This window comes from Eubalaena glacialis, chromosome 9 (assembly GCF_028564815.1).
Source record: "Eubalaena glacialis isolate mEubGla1 chromosome 9, mEubGla1.1.hap2.+ XY, whole genome shotgun sequence".
Lineage (NCBI taxonomy): Eukaryota > Metazoa > Chordata > Mammalia > Artiodactyla > Balaenidae > Eubalaena > Eubalaena glacialis.
Window position 1 is genome coordinate 9,005,097 of NC_083724.1, and position 9,766 is coordinate 9,014,862.

The 9,766-nt window shown below is 40.3% G+C and overlaps 1 pseudogene; it reads left to right on the top strand.

Annotated features, from left to right (window-relative positions):
* The first annotated feature begins 9,148 nt into the window (after positions 1-9,148).
* On the top strand, positions 9,149-9,549 carry LOC133098217 (transcription and mRNA export factor ENY2-like; annotated as a pseudogene).
* The last annotated feature ends 217 nt before the right edge of the window (positions 9,550-9,766 follow it).

The following is a 9,766-nucleotide window of genomic DNA, read 5'->3' on the forward strand; positions in this document are numbered from 1 at the left end:
AAACTACAATGAGGTATCACCTCACACCCGTCAGAATGGCCATCAGCAAAAAATCTGCAAACAATAAATGCTGGAGAGGGTGTGGAGAAAAGGGAACCCTCTTGCACTGTTGGTGGGAATGGAAATTGATACAGCCACTATGGAGAATAGTATGGAGGTTCCTTAAAAAACCAAAAATAGAATTACCATATGACCCAGCAATCCCACTACTGGGCATATACCCAGAGAAAACCATAATTCAAAAAGACACATGCATCCCAATGTTCATTGCAGCACTATTTTCAATAGCCAGGACATGGAAGCAACCTAAATGTCCATCGACAGATGAAGGGATAAAGAAGATGTGGTACATATATACAATGGAATACTACTCAGCCATGAAAAGGAACAAAACTGGGTCATTTGTAGAGAGGTAGATGGACCTAGAGACTGTCATACAGAGTGAAGTAAGTCAGAAAGAGAAAAACAAATATATATTAATGCATGTATGTGGAATCTAGAAAAATGGTACAGATGAACCTGTTTGCAAGGCAGAAATAGAGACACAGACATAGAGAATAAACGTATGGACACCAAGGGGGGAAAGGAGGGGTGGGATGAACTGGGAGATTGGGATTGACATATATACACTACTATGTATAAAGTAGGTAACTAATGAGAACTTGCTGTGTAGCACAGGGAACTCTACTCAATGCTCTGTGGTGACCTAAATGGGAAAGAAATCCAAAAAAGAGGGGATATATATATACACACACACACACACACACACACACACACACACACACACACCTGATTCCCTTCGCTGTACAGCAGAAACTAACACAACATTGTAAAGCAACTATACCCCAATTTAAAAAAATATGCAACTTTAGGAATGAGAAAGGCAGTATAAACACAAATATGGGTGTCATTAATGATTTAAAATATTGTGGTAATAAGTTGAAATAACCAAAGGAAATATGATTTTTCAGCAAAATATAAACTATCAAAATTGAGCTAGGAAGTAGAAAATTTTAACAGACTAAGAACCATGGAAGAGATTAGAAAGATAAGTAAGGTGATTGCATTCTAATGGAGAAATTTTTCATATATTGAGGTATGGGGACGTCATTTTGGCTTATGCATGCTTCACCCTGAACTTTGTGTGAAGTAAAACAGCTTGACTCAAGGCCTGTCAAACACACACAGTACATCTACTTTAATCGTTAAGGTAAAGAATATCTGTGTGGAAAATGAGACTATGGCATTCATGCTGACACTCCCTTGGAGATAAGTTTCCCTCCCCAGACACCAGGGTCCTGCTGTCTCGCTGTGTACACTAAATCTACCTCTATTCAAACCTTGAAGGAACGTAGTCCCGTCAAGGTGATGTATGTTTTTTGTACTGTAAGGCAGAAAACTATGCTGGAAGCCATGCTTCAATGGAGCAGTCCTCAGAGCTACTGAGAGGCTCCTCCTGGGCTTTCATCCTCAGCTTGGTGCGAATCAAACTCTTTCCTGTTCTTTATCATGGATTGATTATTGATGATTTCTGTCGACATTGCTTGGCGTAGGCTGCAGGATATCAGAGAAACCCACCTGTGGTCACATGGGGTCTACTTTGGACCAGCTCTCAGTACCAAGCACAAGCCCCTCGAGCTCCAGGCTTCACAGCACCCTTCAGGTGCTCGGGTGAGTTCTTCCTGGTATCTGGACCTCATTCTGGACAGTCCTGAGTTGTTGTTTTTAATTGAAGTAAAATTGATTTACAATATTGTGTTAATTTCAGGCGTACAACAAAGTGATTCGGTTATACATATATATGTATGTATATATATTCTTTTTAAAAAAATTCTTTTCCATTATAGTTGATTACAAGATATTGAATATAGATTCCTGTGCTATACAGTAGATCCTTGTTGTTTATCTATTTTATGTATGTTAGTGTGCATCTGTTAATCCCATCAGACGGTCCTGAGTTTTATCTGAGCTGTTAAAATTTTAAGACTTGGAGTCTTAAGGGAGTACCAATACACTTCCTGGGTGAAGGGACCTAGGAGGAATTTCCTAGGCAGGTACCTGGGGGGGATTTCCTACACAGGGAAATTCTAGAAGGAACTTTGGAGTGAACTGGGTTGGTTGGCCTTATTTAATTTGGCTTAAATTGGAAAGATTGTGTACCTATGGTCTGAACAAACTATTTGACAACAAAACAAGAAATTGAACCTATTTGTCTCTGAAGAAAAGGGATATTTGCTCCTTGTGGGCACAAGGTGTCCTCAGGCAACTAAGAACCTAGTGGAAGTATCTGAGGATTAATCCTGGTGATGAGTAGTGGTCCCACAGGGAAACCCATCATAACACTTTAAGTTATTTACGGCTCTCCCAGGGACACACACACAAACTGGTCATTCAGTGCTCAGAGCCCCTGCTGTGGATTTAGACTGCCAGCTAGAGAAACTGAGATGCAGAAGAGCAGAACCAACTCAAGGGTGACACCTTGAGGAGCTAAGCTCATAAGCAGCACACCTCTGACCTTAGAAATTGTTCAGACTTTATAAAAAGACAAAACTAAAAGAAAATGGGAAATCGTGCTTCTAAAGCTGAGCAGCTCCCGGACGGGCAGCCACCCACTGGAACTCCGACTGGCTTCATGTACAATACCTATGGAGCCCATACATGCAAGTACTTGGTAAAATGGGAAGATCTAACAAAAGATAACTTACCTCTTTAGTGGTCAAAATGGGGAACATTCGACTTACCAAAATTAGTTTACTTACATGCACAATGGAAAAAAGCTGACTATAAAATTACACAGACAGGATGGGAAGCATATTTCCATTGGTACTTAGACGCTTCCAAGCGTGGTAATGATACAATGGCATCTTTACAGGAAACTAACCAAAAGTTATTAGAAACTGTTGTTAAATTGGAGAAAAGCTCAGAAGCTACCCTCTCCCCTTCTCCTCCTCCTTCCCCTCCTTCAGCAACTTTCTGAACTTCTGTGCCCTGACTTGTCTGCTTTACCTCCTCCTGCACCCTTAAAGGAGAAGCCTACTGGAAGAGGTGAACCTGCACTTATGTATACTCCCTGCACTAGAACTGAACTTAAAAATTTAACTAAGGATTTCCCAGACCCTTTACAAGATCCTTTAGGGTTTGCTGGAGAATTCAATCTGACTGTTAGGACCTATGAACCAGGATACTCAGATTTATATCAGCTTGTGCGTTTGCTGGTATCCAAAAGTAAAGCCAGAGAATGGATATAAGAGGCAGAATGGAAGGTGCCTATAGAAGATTTTCACAAGCGTGAGCCTGTAGATCTTCACAGGTGTAGAGAACTTGCTCATAGCTTGTACCAAGCCATGCTCAAAATTTTTCCTAAGAAAATAGGTTGGACAAAGATCCACCAATGTAAACAAAAGCCCGGAGAAACTATTTTTGATTATTTTGAGGGGTTTAAGAAAATCTATAAACAGCACTCCGGAATGGCCTCTGAAAGGTTTCAAAATCATCAAAATGATCCAGTTCTAAATTCAATCTTTTAAAAAGGATTAGGTGAAGAATTAGCAAAGCTAGTTAAAAGGCATGAACTGAACAGGGCCACAATACATACTAACGCGCTTGTCACTATTGCAGACAAGCTCTCTAAAACCTTCCAAAAGAAAGAGAAAGAGTCACTAAAGGCAAGAATGTACAACTGCAACAGCTTAGAGGCCCTATGATAACACCTTTTTCTAACTCCGGCCAAAAACGAAATGACCGCACTTGTTTTTATTGCAAAAGACCTGGTCATTTCAAACTTGACTGCCATACATTTAAATGGGATTTGGAACACAGCAAAACTAAAAAGAAATAGCGGAGCTCCGGAGCTCTGAGGATCTTGCAAGGGTATTCCCCCTCCTCCTCCTCCTCCTCCTCAATATGTCAGGGGAAATCAAAACAACAATTGGAGGGGAAACTTCAAAAGCCCTTGGAGATGCTGGGGCTGCTTTATCGGTTCTTAACCCTACCCTTATTCATTGTCCTCTCCCTCGGAGTAAACAATCAGTTCAAATAGTAGAGGTTTCTAATTTATTTACTCAAGTTTTAAGAGCAGAGCCCATAAGCTTTCAGTTAGGAACTATCACAGGGAAACGTGTTTCTTCTAGTAAAATGTGCCATGATTCATTTGATAGAATGAGACCTTTTAGAAGCCTACAGTCCTCCTATAGCCTTTTCGCAAAAAAGTGAAATGCTCCTAGACTTTTAAAATTGGGATGCTGATCCAGATCTGTTACTGAAACATTGATGGTTATAAAATCAGTGGCTCAAACAGACCAAGGAAGATATTGATGACCTGTTATCACAAGTGCCTAAAGAATTATAGTCATTTTCTTCCTCAGATATTAGAAAAATTAAATTGGCTACTCATGTTAAGGCAACTGTTAATAACTTTAAGCCTCTACCTGATATTCAACAATATCCATTTAAATCAGAGGCATTAAATGGAATTATTTAGGAATTTCTTAAGAAGGGACTTGTAATTCCTTATACTAGTCCTTGTAACACACCTATCTTAGCAGTGAGAGAGCCAAATGGGAAAGGCTGGAGATTTGTTCAAGATCTGAGAGCTAGAAATAATATTGTGATTCCCTGCCATCCTGTGGTCCCAAACTCACACACACTGCTCTCAGCCATTCCAGCTGATAGCTATTTTTTAATAACTGATTTATGCAGCACCTTCTTTAGTATCCCTGTGGGAAAAGATAATATCTTTTTGCCTTCACCTGGGAAGATCATCAATATACCTGGACAGTCATGCCACAGGGCTATACTGAAAGTCCTACTTACTTTTCTCAAATACTCAAGGCTGATTTAGCTAATGTAGATTTTCCTAATGATGCCACCTTAATTCAATATATAGATGACTTGCTTTTATGTTCCAAAACTAAATTAGATTCCCAAAAGGACACCATCTATTTCAACAATTAGCATCAAAGGAATATAAGGTGTCCAAAGATAAACTCCAATTTTGTTTACCTATTGTAAAACATTTGGGCCACTTAATGTTTAAGGATGAACTATTTGTTTTTTAAAGATTTATCAATTTAATTGATTTTTTTAGAAGAATCAGTTTCTTTTTTTTTTTTTTTTAAATTAATTAATTTATTTATTTATTTCTGTCTGTGCTGGGTCTTCGTTTCTGCGCGAGGTTTTTCTCTAGTTGCAGCGAGCGGGGGCCACTCTTCATTGCGGTGCGCGGACCTCTCACTATCGTGGCCTCTCTTGCTGCAGAGCACAGGCTCAGTAGTTGTGGCTCACGGGCCCAATTGCTCCGTGGCATGTGGGATCTTCCCAGACCAGGGCTCGAACCCGTGTCCCCTGCATTGGCAGGCAGATTCTCAACCACTACGCCACCAGGGAAGCCCCAAGGATGAACTGTTGATTGAGTCTGAAAGAATTAAAGGAATTCTGGCTTTTTCACTCCCCAAAAGAAACAAACAAACAATAAAAAACAATGGAGAGGATTTCTGGGACTAACTGGATACTGCAGGGATTGGGTACCTAACTTTTCACTTACTACTCAACCTTTATATGCATTGCTTAAGTCTGACCAGCCTGATCTGATTGAATGGATGCCAAAAGGAAAAGCTGTCCTAAGCACCTTAAAGTCCATCTTAACTCAGGCTTTGAGTCTCCCTAGTTATAACTAGCCATTTTTTCCCTTTGTACGTGAAGATAAAGGAAGTGCTATAGGTGTATTAACTCAAAAACATGGTGATCAACATTGACCCACTGGACATTACTGTCAGCAATTAGACTCAATAGCAAAAGGACTTCTACCTTATATAAGGGCTCTTTCAGCAACGGGTCTCTTTTGTACGGCTATTGAAGAAATAGTAATTGGGTCTCCTTTAACTCTTTATGTCCCATACTCAGTTGAGTTTCTTCTAAACTCTCACCACACTCAGCACTATTCTATAAGCTGACTAGCTTCTTATGAAGCATTGTTGCTCTGTGCACCTAATATTACCTTAGTTCGACGTGATAACCTTAATCCTGCAACTTTGCTTCCAACACTACAGGAAGAAAACAACCATGGATTATTCACAGATTATCTTCTTGCTCCTAGGAATGACTTACAAGAAACTCTTATCGATAACGCTGATTTAATTAAGTTTACAGATTGATGAAATAAGATTCATATTTTAAGACAAGAAAAATCCAAACATAAAATTTTCTCTATGCCTGTTTGGGCCTCCTCCCTTCCCTTTAGTGTGCATTGTGCATCTGCATTATACATTAACCAGACCTCCCCAATGGCAGAAATAGCTGCTCAGCCATAAAGATCAATTTTTTTCTTCTTCTTCTGGCACCAGCTATGTAGAAGATAACATTCCTTGCTCAATCCTGTAAGGAGTCCCAACAACCCACCACTCACCTAGTACATGCGGATCTGGACTATGTATCTTTGGTGAACTTTATGTAAAATGCCAATATGTCATTCTGATATATGATCCTTTATCTCAAAAATGTATATTACTGTTCTCTCAACTTCTTGTGGGTGGAATAGTTCTGAGAGACTGTCTCTGAGAGACTGTCTCCTGGGTTATAATCCTCAGGTTGGCTTTAATAAAATTCTCTATTTCTTTCTTAGATTGACCATTGATTAATTTTTCATCAACAAGATGAATCCTACTTAAAGGAAGAGCAGAGACATTACTGAGCTGGATATGCAGTAATGGTCACAGTAGACATAATTGAAAGCTCTTATTTACCAGAAACAAAGTCAGCACAACCACCAAATTAGTTACCTTAACCTGAGCTTGTCAACTGTATAAAGACCAGATAGCAAATATTTATACTGATAGTCGTTACGCCTTGGGAGTGGCACATAAATTTGAAATGCTATGGAAACAATGAGGGGTTTTAACCTTTTTGGGACAGCCTACAAAAAATGGAAAAGAGGTTGCAGAGTTATTAAATGCTATACAACTACCAGTATAGTTGGCAATTATTTAAAACACCAGGGCATTCAAAATCTGACACTATGGAAGCTAAAGGGAATCAGTTTGTTGATGCTGCAGCCAACAGACAGCTTTAAAAACTCATCCTGTTCAGCCTCAAGAATGTCCACTGCTCTCTGTTAACCCTGCTAACCCAGTAAAAGATTTCCTTCTACAGGCTCAAGAAATTGCCACTAAAGAAGAGAAACAGATATGGCAACAAAAAGGGGGAATTTTTGACCCTGTCACACAAAAAAACTACAGTGCCTGTTGGAGCACAATTGCCATTACTCCAGAATGTACATTATTTAACTCATTGGATACCTGAGAAGATGGTCTAATGGAGAGAACAATATTTTTGGAAATTTTCTCCCATGGTGGCTCATAAAGTATATACTCACTCTACTACATGCCCTAAATACAATTCTGAAAAACCACTTCATGGGTCACAAGGCCACTTGCCCCTTCTTAAGGGACCCTTTGAGGTATGACAATTGGACTTTGTCCAAATGTCACCTTCTCAAGGATATAAATATATCTTCGTTATGATCTGCAAGTTTTTACACTAGATTGAAGCTTTTCCCTGCAGGAGAGCAATGGCTTTAACAGTGGGTAAATTGTTATTGGAAAGGATAATTCCTGTTGGGGAATTCCTTCCAAGTTACATAGTGACCGGGGAACTCACTTTACCAGACAAATAATTAAATCTATTTGTAACATTTGGCCAATAATGCAGCATTTTCACTGCACTTATCATCCCCAGTCTTCAGGACTGGTAGAAAGAAATAACAGCACTATCAAAGCTCAATTGGTGGGCTTCCTTGGTGGCGCAGTGGTTAAGAATCTGCCTGCCAATGCAGGGGACACGGGTTCGAGCCCTGGTCTGGAAAGATCCCACATGCCGCGGAGCAATTAGGCCCGTGAGCCACAACTACTGAGCCTGCGCGTCTGGAGCCTGTGCTCCGCAACAAGAGAGGCCGCGATAGTGAGGTCCGCGCACCGCGATGAAGAGTGGCCCCCGCTTGCCGCAACTAGAGAAAGCCCTCGCACAGAAACGAAGACCCAACACAGCCAAAAATAAATAAATAAATTAATTAATTAAAAAATAAAAAACTCAGTTGGCAAAACTTTCGGAAGCATTTAATCTCTAATGGCCAAAAGCTCTTCTGCTAGTGCTTCTAAACCTTAGATCTTCACCTCTTGGTAAACATCAGCTGTCTCCTTTTGAAATTATAGCAGGATGGCTTATGTGACTGCATGAGGGAATATATGAACCAACCTTACTCAAGGGAGGTATATTACATTATTGTCAGGGTCTTATTAAGGCACTTAAAGGAAATGAAAAGTTGGTAGGTAATTTCTTTCACAGTGAGTTCTCAGGAGTCAAAGACCTTAAGGATCATGGATTATAACCTGGAGATTTTGTCTATTGGAAAAGACATCAAATAAAAGATTCTTTGCAGCCATGTTGGAAAGGACCTTATCTGGTATTATTAACTAATCCATGCGCTGCCAAACTAAAAGGCGTAGACTTGTGGATTCACATCTCTCATTTAAAAAAGTCCCCTCTCCAGTGGTTAAGAATCACCTGCCAATGCAGGGGACACGGCTTCGATCCTTGGTCCAGGAAGATCCCACATGCCGCGGAGCAACTAAGCCCGTGCGCCACAACTACTGAGCCCACGTGCCACAACTACTGAAGCCCACGCGCTTAGAGCCTGCGCTCCACAACAAGAGAAGCCGCCGCAATGAGAAGCCTGCGCACCTCAACGAAGATTAGCCCCGGCTCGCCGCAACTAGAGAAAGCCCACATGCAGCAATGAAGACCCAACGCAGCCAAAAATGAAATAAATAAATAAATAAATATATTAAAAAAATAAAAATAAAAAAGCTCCCTCCACCTGCATGGACTTCAACCCCTGTTTCTGACACCCAGCTTCAACGGACAAGCACCACCAAGCAAAGACGAGAAGAAAATGACAGCAGGAGCAGACAGCTAACCCAAGGGTCTGGACCAGGCCTGTAACCCCCAACCTTGTCAATACTTTTGGACTTTAAAAAAAAAAATTTTTGTTTATGTGTACATTACCTATACTCTTGACCTCATTCCAGCCACAGTCAACAAGCCCTTTCCCCTTTCCCTCATATTTTCTTTAATCTTAAAGCTTCTCCTGGGGTCTAGGTCCGGGCAGCCGAAGAATGTTGTAGGTAACGGTCATCAGCGCAAGGGTCATTTCGTCGCTGGGAAGGGACGGCCCTTTCCCGCGGTGATGGTGGTTAGCAAGATGAACAAAGATGCGCAGATGAGAGCAGCAATTAACCACAAGTTGATAGAAACTGGAGAAAGAGAACTCCTCGAAGAGTTGCTGAGAGCTAAATTAATTGGATGTGGCTAAATTAATTGCATCAGTTGAAGACACACTGTAAAGAGGTAATTAAAGAAAAAGGACTAGAACACGTTACTGTCGATGACTTGGTGGCTGAAATCACACCAAAAGGCAGAGCCCTGGTACCTGACAGTGTAAAGAAGGAGCTCCTACAAAGAATAAGAACATTACTTGCTCAGCGCGCCAGCCTTTAAGATTGAATTAGATTATGTTGTTTTGTGGTTTTATTTCTGAAAGTAAAACTTGCCATAAATTAGGAATCGATTTCCCAAAATGAAATCCTTGTTTGTATGATGGTATACAGTTTTCAGTAATGATGTATACAGTTGGATTGATTTTTTTCCCTAAATGTGTTATTTTAATAAATATCTCATGAATGAAAAAAAAAAAAAGCTTCTCCTAATTTCTCTG